This window comes from Pinus tabuliformis, chromosome 7 (genome assembly GCF_031772625.1).
Source record: "Pinus tabuliformis cultivar Carrire ecotype Pingquan chromosome 7, CPIR1, whole genome shotgun sequence".
In the NCBI taxonomy this organism is placed as follows: Eukaryota; Viridiplantae; Streptophyta; class Pinopsida; order Pinales; family Pinaceae; genus Pinus; species Pinus tabuliformis.
In genome coordinates, this window is record NC_142293.1 from 1997524356 (window position 1) to 1997538700 (window position 14345).

Genomic DNA, 14345 nt, shown 5'->3' on the forward strand with positions numbered 1-14345 from the left:
TGCTGGCAATGATGTAATAACACTGTCAGACTTTCCTTGCTTCAGGCATCTTGAATGAGCCATCTCTAGAGAATGAAGGTCTCACTTGAACTCTTTATTTGTGGCAAAACTCCACATCCATCAGCTTTAATTGTTTTGTGAGTTTTCAATGAGTTATTTCGTTGAAGTCATCAAAACCACAAAGATGAATGGCCCCTACTGGCACAAAAAGTCAAATTTCAATAAGCATTCCAGGCAATTGTTGAAATATGCAGAGCTGTTGATCAGAAAACAGACACTGTAGATCAACAACTCGTGCATAAACTATATGATGCCATGAAAGCATCTGCAATAATATCAAGTTAAATCATTTTTGCTATGATTAAATCGAGCAATAATGCAAGTGATATTGTCAGCGCTGCCTTTTGCACAGGCAGTCTTAGTCAATTTCCTGGCAACAGCTTCTGGATCTTCAATTGATTTAACAAGTGAAATTGCATCCTCATTTGAAATTACATCCCATAGGCCATTACTTGCTATAACCAGAAATTCCACATCATCTTAATGATTTTTTCCTGAATTTCAGTCTTTGCAACAACAAAGTGTTTCAGTAAACGGTTACCAAATGCACGAGATACAGCCAGCACGCCTCCGACCCTCCATGTTCTAGCCCACATAACATTCCCTCCAGTTTTCTCAATGCGCTGGCATTCATCACTTCTATTTGGCTTTTGATCCTCAGAAAGAGGCATGGCTTCGCCAGCTTTTAGAATCACTGCTCGTGAGTTTCCCACATTAGCAACATACAAGCGATCCCCTACTAAGAATGCAATTGAAGCTGTTGAACCATCATCTCTGTAAATACTAGTTTCAGCCTTTAAGAATTCAGAATCAGTTTGCTGATAGTTTTAAGATAAAGCCAGCTTGGTGTCTGTTGCAAATTGGGGATGATTTATCAAATTCTCAAAAAGGTGTTGCTTCAAATATTCAGTAGCACGACAGCATGAGAACCACCGTGGCCATCAAAAACACCAAATAAGCCTACCAAACTATGTCCAAAGGTAATTTGCCTATCTTCACTGGAAAATCCACGCAAGTTATGGGCAATTTGGAGAAATTTTAAGAAAGTTTGGGCTTTCAGGTGTATGCGTCGCGCTTCCTCGATGTGCCGTGCCCGTGTAATTTTACACTGGATGGTCGTGTCCAGTGCGCCGCGTAGTGCATGTGCGCTGCACCAGTCACCCTATGCGCCGCGTAGCGCATGTGCGCTGCACCAGTCACCCTATGCGCTGCGCACTCTAAATGCAGTCTTGGCTTGAAGATTCCTAAGTTTTGCCTTCTCTCCACTAGACTTCGACTTCAATCGACCTGTTGAGTGCAACTAGCATTAATAAACATTGAAATCTCTTCAAAAGACATGGCTTTGATTTTCTCTGTATAAAGACCCATTTTGTAGTGTTTCAAAATTGACATTTCTTCACCTTTAATGCAATTCTGTTTTTTCAAATTTCCCTTTGATTTTCTGAGCTTGAATGATGGATTCTTGGTTGTTTCTTGCAGGAGATGGTGGCATGTTTTGACAAAGGAAGACAAGGGATGTGCCTGGAGAATTCAATGACTAAATAACCTTTGAAAATGTTACAAAAGACAAAATGTTGACTTTTCTTCAAAACAGAGTTTTGAAGAACAATCATAATCCATCAATATGACGATGAAATTTCACGAAATAAAAAACATGTGTGGAACCTCCCTCTGGCCTGCTGGCATTTGGACACTTTAACGACTCAATTTGTGAAACCCTAGACCTATGATTGACATGACTCTTTTCCCATTAAAAGATCAAACATTGACTGTCTTGGACTTTAATAAACATTGATGAAAAGACCTAAGCCAGTAGGTACAAAACATGAGGGGAATGAATGACAAAGCTCTTCTGTCAGATTATGGCATGCTCCTAAATGGAATGCAGGTGATCGAGGAGAATGGGACACCTAAAAATGAAATGAAAAAAGAGTTTTGATCTCTGATGGAGGACTGACAAGACTGACTCTAACATTGGCTCCAATGGGGATGGTAGCTCCGGCTCCTTGGAGGTGGCAAGAACAGCAGATCTTTAGGAGAGCAGACAATGCCTTCGTCCATTGGGCTATGGAGTCATTATCTTGACAAATAACACAAGACTTTGACTCATTTATTGACTAAAACCTAACTCATACTAACTCGATGTAAAATAAAATGACTGAAAAACTTGACTTTAACAAACTAAGACCTGAACTTAAAACTTAAAGCTTGGTGGTAGTACATAACCACCTGTGTTTTTTACAAGGCAATATATGATCAAACTATATCAAAATGCCAATGTAACCAATCAAGCAGATGCCTTCTTGATTGATTCTCCTGATCATACCTCCTGGTCAACAGTAGATACTTGTAACTGGGCATCCAAAAAGCTAATTGACCATGATCTCCTTCATCACTGAATACTGCAATAATCACCTTCACTGCTGACTGCAACAGATTTGCCAGAGGATCTTGAAAAACATGAGGATTTACCTCCTGCTGAAGAAACAAGGTGTCTTTTTCTCTTGCTTCATAATGTACTTAAGTAAAAGTATGTTCCTGGTCCTCAAATAATTCTGAACAAGTGGATGAGCAGTTTTCCTCTTCAAAGAACATTTCAAAACATGAAACATAGGAAGAAGAATCTGAAATGGAATCCTGAATGGTTTGATCTTCTGTAGTCTGAATATATTTTAGGCTATCTTCATATGATATGACAGCCAGATTCTCATGTTTCTCATTACATTCATCAATCATAAGAAAAGAAATTTCAGATGATTCTTGAAACCCAACACTATCATTTCTATCATCTACCATAAATTCATCTAGAGAAACTTTTCACTTACTTGACCGTAGATCTCACCTTGTTTTTTATGAACTGACTGGATTAACTCTTTATGAAGGCCTTGTTCTGATGTCATGAGAACATTTGGATCCATAACTCTATCTTCTTCATTCCAGATGATTTCAACAACAGAGTTCTCCTTCATGGGATTCAGTACAAGGTATTCTTGATCATCACAATCTGAATCTAGATCTGAAATGACTGTCTTGACATTATCAATTAGAACTGGACTTCCCTGCATGTTGTCTTCTTCTATGGACAGATCTGAAACGACACTCTTTCTTTCATCACTTTTAGCCATATGGACATCTGCAACCTGCTGATCTATAAAGCTGCTTATAGGACTATCATCCTGTTCAGAAGAGGAAGGAGTTCCACTATCACCTTCTTGACCATGTGCACACTACAGATCTGCGTTAACTGGAGCTGTAACATGACCGTTCAAGAGTTGGTCTATCTCATCTTCAGACAGAGGAGATAATACTTTTTGTTTTCTTCTGCTCAAATAGTGATTGTCTTCATTAATTTCAAGTGAAGGTGTATACAAATTTTCCTCATACTGCTGATCCATTTCCTATAATTCCTGTTGACTGTCAAGATGCAAAATTCCTTCATCTTCCACCGTACTAAAATTTTGATCCTGCTGCAAATTTTTCTGATCATCTTTATGCTGCTAAAATAGATTTTCATACAGGGCTTCCATGATCTCTTCATCCATGAAATTATCATCCTCATAATATTTTTCAAGGCTTTCAATAAAACTATAAGCATGCTTGCAATAGTCTTGAACTAGATTTAATGATGGATAATATTCTTTATACTTCTCAAAAAACATGGCATGAAAATCCTTTAAACAGTAAATACAAGCAGGTGGAAAACTTTCATACCAAGATTGGGCTTCACCTTCCAGACTGGCCAGGAATATCTTCATCAAGCAATCTTCAGGAAAATCAACCTTCAACTTGTGAATATGTATGTGAAATCGAACCAGATGTAAAGTAGCATCCTTCCTACCATAATCTCTAAACGTAGGCAAATTCCTTGAAGAATCTACCTTCGGAATTTTATTTGGAAAGCCTGGAATGTGATTTTGGCTCATGGGAGCATATCATCGAGCAAACCGATCCATCTTGAAAATATCAAAGCTACTGATCTCTCTGCAGTGGGGTCACCATGAAGCATTGATTTATGGATTTTTCAGTGAATGGAGTCACCAGGTGAATGATTTCAGCCTTGTTGTGTCTAATCGTTGTCCACCATCAACCATCAGATCTGAACTTGTTATTTGTATTGGGACAAGACAATCTACAAGCAAACCATTTTCATCCCCAGTATGGTCACCATTATGTTAGCGACTAAATCCACGTTAGGCTGAAGGAAGGCAAAATTTAGGGTAACCACAAACCACGCTCAGTCTGGTAGCTAGCCCTACCAGAAGAGAAGAGGGCTCTCTCCGGGTCACTCTCAGTAAAAATAAACAATATGGTCTGAGATGACTCAAAGTGAATACTGATATTAGGCTAGTAAATAAATATGACAGAGGTAATTCATTGAATGACTGAATTTTCTGGGCAGTATGGGACAAAAGATAGCCTGAGCTGAGAAATTAAATCAAAGGCACAGAGTGTTTCATGAGGCAAGATAGGCAGGAAGTTTAGCAATCAAGTTTGAAATAATATGGAGTGGAAAGACTATTGAGAAGGCTGAAGAGGGCATGTAAAATGAATCCTTTTCAGACAGAAGAAGACACACAGAGGATGAATGCTTTTCCAAGGCAGAGCAATAAAATGGATTCTACCTGTCTTACTTAAAAACATTCAACTGGAAATGATTGTGAATGAACTATAAAACATAACAAGATACATATGAAACAGAGAAGAAACAAATTGCTAAACTCACACCACAGGAATCTCGTGAATCAGAGCTGCATTATTTTATGAATTTCCTGGCCAAAACTATATAGTGAAGCGCTAAGTTTTCTCCCCCACCATTTCCCAGAAATTCCAACCACTTACAAATGATTTTAATACAATAAATAGGCTCAGTATGTGGGAAAATAGATCGATGAAAATTAGGAATTGTCTAATCATTATTAACAAACTGAAGTTGAAGAGTTGATCATTTGTTTCTTAAAAGGCGCAACATTACATTTTCTACTCAAATTTGTTGATGACCAATGGAGAGACAGAAACTGTAGCTGTCAATCCCTTGGAGTCACAACTGAAAACAAAAATAGGCCATCTGTTCCTATTTCTCTGCTATGATAGATATTCACGTTTTAAATCAGGGCGTTTCGGTCTTTGACTGTTTCACTTTCTTTTCGCTTTTAATAAAAATGGTTTTGAATTCCGCCAATTCACGTTGCAATTGCTCCTTGTATAGGAATAGAAGGAAAGGCGGAAATATCCACATCAGACTTCTCATCTCTTGATTCGTCAACCGCAAACTTTCCAGCAGATTGTTTTAATACGCCCTTCACCTCTGAATTCCTAGATGTAACGTTCTGAGAATCCTTCGAATAACTAGAACCTGAAGGAAAAGATATTCTGGAATTGCTGCTCTTCATTCTTCCCTTTGTTTCCTGATCTATTTACAGTAGGGCCTGCTGAATCTATCATTGGGCTGCTAATGTTTCTTTTCTGTTTGTACTATCTTGAAAAAATTCTCCCTGGAGAAAGGCCTTGGTGTAGAATTGTTATATGCTGGCAATGATGTAATAACACTGTCAGACTTTCCTTGCTTCAGGCATCTTGAATGAGCCATCTCTAGAGAATGAAGGTCTCACTTGAACTCTTTATTTGTGGTAGAAATCCACATCCATCAGCTTTAATTATTTTGTGAGTTTTCAATAAGTTATTTCGTTGAAGTCATCAAAACCACAAAGATGAATGGCCCATACTGGCACAAAAAGTCAAATTTCAATAAGCATTCTGGGAAATTGTTGAAATATGTAGAGTTGTTGATCAGAAAACAGACACTGTAGATCAACAACTCGTGCATAAACTATATGATGCCAAGAAAGCATCTGCAATAATATCAAGTTAAATCGGTTTTGCTATGATTAAATCGAGCAATAATGCAAGTGATATTGTCAGCGCTGCCTTTTGCACAGGCAGTCTCAGCCAATTTCTTGCAGCAGCTTCTGGATCTTCAATTGATTTAACAAGTGAAACTGCATCCTCATTTGAAATTACATCCCATAGGCCATTACTTGCTATAACCAGAAATTCCACATCATCTTAATCATTTTTTCCTGAATTTCAGTTTCTACAACAAAAAAGCGTTTCAGTAAACGGTTACCAAATGCACGAGATACAGCCAACACACCTCCGACCCTCCATGTTCTAGCTCACATAACATTCCCTCCAGCTTGCTCAATGCGCTGGCGTTCATCACTTCTATTTGGCTTGTGATCCTCAGAAAGAGGGATGGCCTCGCCAGCTTTTAGAATCACTGCTCGTGAGTTTCCCACATTAGCAACCTACAAGCGATCCCCTACTAACACTGCAGTTGAAGCTGTTGAGCCATCATCTCTGTAAATACTAGTTTTAGCCTTTAAGAATTCAGAATCAATTTGCCGATAGTTTTCAGATAAAGCCAGCTTGGTGTCTGTTGCAAATTGGGGATGATTTATCAAATTCTCAAAAAGGTGTTGCTTCAAATATTTAGCAGCACGACAGCACGAGAACCACCGTGGCCATCAAAAACACCAAATAAGCCAACCAAACTGCATCCAAAGGTAATTCGCCTATCTTCACTGGAAAATCCGCGCAAGTTATGGGCAATTTGGAGAAATTTTAAGCAAGTTCGAGCTTTCAGGTGTATGCGCCGCGCGGGAGGCCCAATGCGCCGCACCTCCTGGATGCGCCACGCCCGTGTAATTTTACATTGGATGGTCACGCCCAGTGCGCCGCACAGCCCATGTGTGCTGCGCGCGCTCTAAATGCAGTCTTGGCTTGAAGATTCCTAAGTTTTGCCTTCTCTCCACTAGACTTCGACTTCAATCGACCTCTTGAGTGCAAATAGCATTAATAATCATTGAAATCTCTTCAAAAGACATGGCTTTGATTTTCTCTGTATAAAGACCCATTTTGTAGTGTTTCAAAATTGACATTTCTTCACCTTTAATGCAATTCTGTTCTTTCAAATTTCCTTTTGATTTTCTGAGCTTGAATGATGGCTTCTTGGTTGATTTTTGCAGGAGATGGTGGCATGTCTTGACAAAGGAAGACAAGGGCTGCGCCTGGAGAATTCAATAACTAAAGAACCTTTGAAAATGTTACAAAAGACAAAATGTTGACTTTTATTCAAAACAGAGTTTTGGAGAACAGTCATAATCCATCAATATGATGATGAAATTTCGCGAAATAAAAAAACATGTGTAGAACCTCCCTCTGGCCTGCTGGCATTTGGACACTTTAACGACTCAATTTGTGAAACCCTAGACCTATGATTAACATGACTTTTTTCCCATTAAAAGATCAAACATTGACTGTCTTGGACTTTAATAAACATTGATGAAAAGACCTAAGCCAGTAGGTACAAAACATGAGGGGAATGAATGACAAAGCTCTTCTGTCAGATTATGGCATGCTCCTAAATGGAATGCAGGTGATCGAGGAGAATGGGACACCTAAAAATGAAATGAAAAAAGAGTTTTGATCTCTGATGGAGGACTGACAAGACTGACTCTAACATTGGCTCCAATGGGGATGGTAGCTCCGGCTCCTTGGAGGTGGCAAGAACAGCATATCTTTAGGAGAGCAGACAATGCCTTCGTCCATTGGGCTATGGAGTCATTATCTTGACAAATAACACAAGACTTTGACTCATTTATTGACTAAAACCTAACTCATACTAACTCGATGTAAAATAAAATGACTGAAAAACTTGACTTTAACAAACTAAGACCTGAACTTAAAACTTAAAGCTTGGTGGTAGTACATAACCACCTGTGTTTCTTACAAGGCAATATATGATCAAACTATATCAAAATGCCAATGTAACCAATCAAGCAGATGCCTTCTTGATTGATTCTCCTGATCAGATCTCCTGGTCAACAGTAGATACTTGTAACTGGGCATCCAAAAAGCTAATTGACCATGATCTCCTTCATCACTGAATACTGCAATAATCACCTTCACTGCTGACTGCAACAGATTTGCCAGAGGATCTTGAAAAACATGAGGATTTACCTCCTGCTGAAGAAACAAGGTGTCTTTTTCTCTTGCTTCATAATGTACTTAAGTAAAAGTATGTTCCTGGTCCTCAAATAATTCTGAACAAGTGGATGAGCAGTTTTCCTCTTCAAAGAACATTTCAAAACATGAAACATAGGAAGAAGAATCTGAAATGGAATCCTGAATGGTTTGATCTTCTGTACTCTGAATATATTTTAGGCTATCTTCATATGATATGACAGCCAGATTCTCATGTTTCTCATTACATTCATCAATCATAAGAAAAGAAATTTCAGATGATTCTTGAAACCCAACACTATCATTTCTATCATCTACCATAAATTCATCTAGAGAAACTTTTCACTTACTTGACCGTAGATCTCACCTTGTTTTTTATGAACTGACTGGATTAACTCTTAATGAAGGCCTTGTTCTGATGTCATGAGAACATTTGGATCCATAACTCTATCTTCTTCATTCCAGATGATTTCAACAACAGAGTTCTCCTTCATGGGATTCAGTACAAGGTATTCTTGATCATCACAATCTGAATCTAGATCTGAAATGACTGTATTGACATTATCAATTAGAACTGGACTTCCCTGCATGTTGTCTTCTTCTATGGACAGATCTGAAACGACACTCTTTCTTTCATCACTTTTAGCCATATGGACATCTGCAACCTGCTGATCTATAAAGCTGCTTATAGGACTATCATCCTGTTCAGAAGAGGAAGGAGTTCCACTATCACCTTCTTGACCATGTGCACACTACAGATCTGCGTTAACTGGAGCTGTAACATGACCGTTCAAGAGTTGGTCTATCTCATCTTCAGACAGAGGAGATAATACTTTTTGTTTTCTTCTGCTCAAATAGTGATTGTCTTCATTAATTTCAAGTGAAGGTGTATACAAATTTTCCTCATACTGCTGATCCATTTCCTATAATTCCTGTTGACTGTCAAGATGCAAAATTCCTTCATCTTCCACCGTACTAAAATTTTGATCCTGCTGCAAATTTTTCTGATCATCTTTATGCTGCTAAAATAGATTTTCATACAGGGCTTCCATGATCTCTTCATCCATGAAATTATCATCCTCATAATATTTTTCAAGGCTTTCAATAAAACTATAAGCATGCTTGCAATAGTCTTGAACTAGATTTAATGATGGATAATATTCTTTATACTTCTCAAAAAACATGGCATGAAAATCCTTTAAACAGTAAATACAAGCAGGTGGAAAACTTTCATACCAAGATTGGGCTTCACCTTCCAGACTGGCCAGGAATATCTTCATCAAGCAATCTTCAGGAAAATCAACCTTCAACTTGTGAATATGTATGTGAAATCGAACCAGATGTAAAGTAGCATCCTTCCTACCATAATCTCTAAACGTAGGCAAATTCCTTGAAGAATCTACCTTCGGAATTTTATTTGGAAAGCCTGGAATGTGATTTCGGCTCATGGGAGCATATCATCGAGCAAACCGATCCATCTTGAAAATATCAAAGCTACTGATCTCTCTGCAGTGGGGTCACCATGAAGCATTGATTTATGGATTTTTCAGTGAATGGAGTCGCCAGGTGAATGATTTCAGCCTTGTTGTGTCTAATCGTTGTCCACCATCAACCATCAGATCTGAACTTGTTATTTGTATTGGGACAAGACAATCTACAAGCAAACCATTTTCATCCCCAGTATGGTCACCATTATGTTAGCGCCTAAATCCACGTTAGGCTGAAGGAAGGCAAAATTTAGGGTAACCACAAACCACGCTCAGTCTGGTAGCTAGCCCTACCAGAAGAGGAGAGGGCTCTCTCCGGGTCACTCTCAGTAAAAATAAACAATATGGTCTGAGATGACTCAAAGTGAATACTGATATTAGGCTAGTAAATAAATATGACAGAGGTAATTCATTGAATGACTGAATTTTCTGGGCAGTATGGGACAAAAGATAGCCTGAGCTGAGAAATTAAATCAAAGGCACAGAGTGTTTCATGAGGCAAGATAGGCAGGAAGTTTAGCAATCAAGTTTGAAATAATATGGAGTGGAAAGACTATTGAGAAGGCTGAAGAGGGCATGTAAAATGAATCCTTTTCAGACAGAAGAAGACACACAGAGGATGAATGCTTTTCCAAGGCAGAGCAATAAAATGGATTCTACCTGTCTTACTTAAAAACATTCAACTGGAAATGATTGTGAATGAACTATAAAACATAACAAGATACATATGAAACAGAGAAGAAACAAATTGCTAAACTCACACCACAGGAATCTCGTGAATCAGAGCTGCATTATTTTATGAATTTCCTGGCCAAAACTATATAGTGAAGCGCTAAGTTTTCTCCCCCACCATTTCCCAGAAATTCCAACCACTTACAAATGATTTTAATACAATAAATAGGCTCAGTATGTGGGAAAATAGATCGATGAAAATTAGGAATTGTCTAATCATTATTAACAAACTGAAGTTGAAGAGTTGATCATTTGTTTCTTAAAAGGCGCAACATTACATTTTCTACTCAAATTTGTTGATGACCAATGGAGAGACAGAAACTGTAGCTGTCAATCCCTTGGAGTCACAACTGAAAACAAAAATAGGCCATCTGTTCCTATTTCTCTGCTATGATAGATATTCACGTTTTAAATCAGGGCGTTTCGGTCTTTGACTGTTTCACTTTCTTTTCGCTTTTAATAAAAATGGTTTTGAATTCCGCCAATTCACGTTGCAATTGCTCCTTGTATAGGAATAGAAGGAAAGGCGGAAATATCCACATCAGACTTCTCATCTCTTGATTCGTCAACCGCAAACTTTCCAGCAGATTGTTTTAATACGCCCTTCACCTCTGAATTCCTAGATGTAATGTTCTGAGAATCCTTCGAATAACTAGAACCTGAAGGAAAAGATATTCTGGAATTGCTGCTCTTCATTCTTCCCTTTGTTTCCTGATCTATTTACAGTAGGGCCTGCTGAATCTATCATTGGGCTGCTAATGTTTCTTTTCTGTTTGTACTATCTTGAAAAAATTCTCCCTGGAGAAAGGCCTTGGTGTAGAATTGTTATATGCTGGCAATGATGTAATAACACTGTCAGACTTTCCTTGCTTCAGGCATCTTGAATGAGCCATCTCTAGAGAATGAAGGTCTCACTTGAACTCTTTATTTGTGGTAGAAATCCACATCCATCAGCTTTAATTATTTTGTGAGTTTTCAATAAGTTATTTCGTTGAAGTCATCAAAACCACAAAGATGAATGGCCCATACTGGCACAAAAAGTCAAATTTCAATAAGCATTCTGGGAAATTGTTGAAATATGTAGAGTTGTTGATCAGAAAACAGACACTGTAGATCAACAACTCGTGCATAAACTATATGATGCCAAGAAAGCATCTGCAATAATATCAAGTTAAATCGGTTTTGCTATGATTAAATCGAGCAATAATGCAAGTGATATTGTCAGCGCTGCCTTTTGCACAGGCAGTCTCAGCCAATTTCTTGCAGCAGCTTCTGGATCTTCAATTGATTTAACAAGTGAAACTGCATCCTCATTTGAAATTACATCCCATAGGCCATTACTTGCTATAACCAGAAATTCCACATCATCTTAATGATTTTTTCCTGAATTTCAGTTTCTACAACAAAAAAGCGTTTCAGTAAACGGTTACCAAATGCACGAGATACAGCCAACACACCTCCGACCCTCCATGTTCCAGCTCACATAACATTCCCTCCATCTTGCTCAATGCGCTGGCGTTCATCACTTCTATTTGGCTTGTGATCCTCAGAAAGAGGGATGGCCTCGCCAGCTTTTAGAATCACTGCTCGTGAGTTTCCCACATTAGCAACCTACAAGCGATCCCCTACTAACACTGCAGTTGAAGCTGTTGAGCCATCATCTCTGTAAATACTAGTTTTAGCCTTTAAGAATTCAGAATCAATTTGCCGATAGTTTTCAGATAAAGCCAGCTTGGTGTCTGTTGCAAATTGGGGATGATTTATCAAATTCTCAAAAAGGTGTTGCTTCAAATATTTAGCAGCACGACAGCACGAGAACCACCGTGGCCATCAAAAACACCAAATAAGCCAACCAAACTGCATCCAAAGGTAATTCGCCTATCTTCACTGGAAAATCCGCGCAAGTTATGGGCAATTTGGAGAAATTTTAAGCAAGTTCGAGCTTTCAGGTGTATGCGCCGCGCGAGAGGCCCAATGCGCCGCACCTCCTGGATGCGCCACGCCCGTGTAATTTTACATTGGATGGTCACGCCCAGTGCGCCGCACAGCCCATGTGTGCTGCGCGCGCTCTAAACGCAGTCTTGGCTTGAAGATTCCTAAGTTTTGCCTTCTCTCCACTAGACTTCGACTTCAATCGACCTCTTGAGTGCAAATAGCATTAATAATCATTGAAATCTCTTCAAAAGACATGGCTTTGATTTTCTCTGTATAAAGACCCATTTTGTAGTGTTTCAAAATTGACATTTCTTCACCTTTAATGCAATTCTGTTCTTTCAAATTTCCTTTTGATTTTATGAGCTTGAATGATGGCTTCTTGGTTGATTCTTGCAAGAGATGGTGGCATGTCTTGACAAAGGAAGACAAGGGCTGCGCCTGGAGAATTCAATGACTAAATAACCTTTGAAAATGTTACAAAAGACAAAATGTTGACTTTTATTCAAAACAGAGTTTTGGAGAACAGTCATAATCCATCAATATGATGATGAAATTTCGCGAAATAAAAAAACATGTGTAGAACCTCCCTCTGGCCTGCTGGCATTTGGACACTTTAACGACTCAATTTGTGAAACCCTAGACCTATGATTAACATGACTTTTTTCCCATTAAAAGATCAAACATTGACTGTCATGGAATTTAATAAACATTGATGAAAATACCTAAGCCAGCAGGTACAAAACATGAGGGGAATGAATGACAAAGCTCTTCCGTCAGATTATGGATGCTCCTAAATGGAATGGAGGTGATCGAGGAGAATGGGACACCTAAAAACGAAATGCAAAAAGAGTTTTGACCTCTGATGGAGGACTTACAAGACTGACTCTAACACAACGAATGACGCAATATTTGATGTGATGGTGGCATGGTCTCTGGAGTGGCGTGCTCTGGACTTGGCAGAACTGGAAAAGATCGTAGCACAATAGTAGAAGAAGGAAACCAAGCTGTGCATCGCGAAGCTGGCAGAGAGAAGGCACTAGGAACAGGAAGCAGCCACGCAGCAGAAGGCGACTGAGGTAGCAACGACAGTGCAGATGGTAGAAACCACAACTGCACCCACCGAAGAGACTCAGGAAGGCCAGGAAATGTCCACAAAGCAAGACATACAGGGGGAGGCTGAGACAGAGGAATGCACAGACCCTACACCAAAATTGACCCAATTAAAGAGGCTGCGCATCCAGGAGAAGCAAACCATACGGAAAAAGACAAAGGCAACAAAGACCTCCGATGGAGACCTTGTTGACATGGGCAAACTAGTTTGCGATGCCACCAAGGATGCTTTAAAAGAATTGATAATGGAGCAAACAATTGTGTTGGGGGCACCCAGAGTGCAGTTGCAAGCATTACAGGTGTGACCCCCAAGAATGATGACACCACACCTTGCGAAAGGTGCATCCAAAACCGAGCAGATGTTGCGCGCCCGCACAACGAACACTTTGGTGTTACTAGAAGGTGCAGTCTTAGCAGAATCCGATGGTGACATGAGGGGATAGGGGTTGAATTTGGCCGCCCTTCCCAAGGAAACCCTATACCAGCTGCAGGATGGGGTAACTACTAAGCTTTGTGCCAGGGAGGCTCCCGCCCTCCAAGTCTTGAGCGAGTAGAAGTTAAATTTACAGCAGCTCAACCAGCAGTGCGGCAACTTCGTCGCACAAAACCAAGGATTAGAACAGGCCATGGAGGAGGCCTATAGCAGCATATCGGAGTTGGTCGTGTTGGCGGAACTCCCCACAATGAAAAAGATTCACCAACTAGCAGCTGTAGTTCGCAAGAACCAAGAGGAGGCCGTGAAGGTTCAGTTGGAGATGAACTTGCAGATCATGGAGCTGCGACTGAAGGCGCAACCCTCTACACCCCCGGAAGTCAGAGAGCAGTGCCACCATGTCATTCAAGTGGGGTTGGAAGCAATAGAGCACACCGTACAAGACTGCATGGGATTGTTGGATCAGTCACTCTTCACCCTCAACTTACTGTAGGAAGACCCAACACTACAGTGCTTAGAGACAAAAGCGCGAGAGTTGCAGCGGGCCTACGACAATGTCCAGGGGA

The 14345-nt window shown here is 39.7% G+C and overlaps 3 pseudogenes; all 3 read right to left on the minus strand.

Moving 5' to 3' along the window:
* Window positions 1-336: 336 nt before the first annotated feature.
* On the minus strand, window positions 337-3185 carry LOC149256480 (putative protein phosphatase 2C 52 pseudogene; annotated as a pseudogene).
* A 2055-nt stretch (window positions 3186-5240) lies between these two features.
* On the minus strand, window positions 5241-6974 carry LOC149256481 (putative protein phosphatase 2C 45 pseudogene; annotated as a pseudogene).
* A 3813-nt stretch (window positions 6975-10787) lies between these two features.
* On the minus strand, window positions 10788-13248 carry LOC149256482 (putative protein phosphatase 2C 45 pseudogene; annotated as a pseudogene).
* Window positions 13249-14345: the final 1097 nt, after the last annotated feature.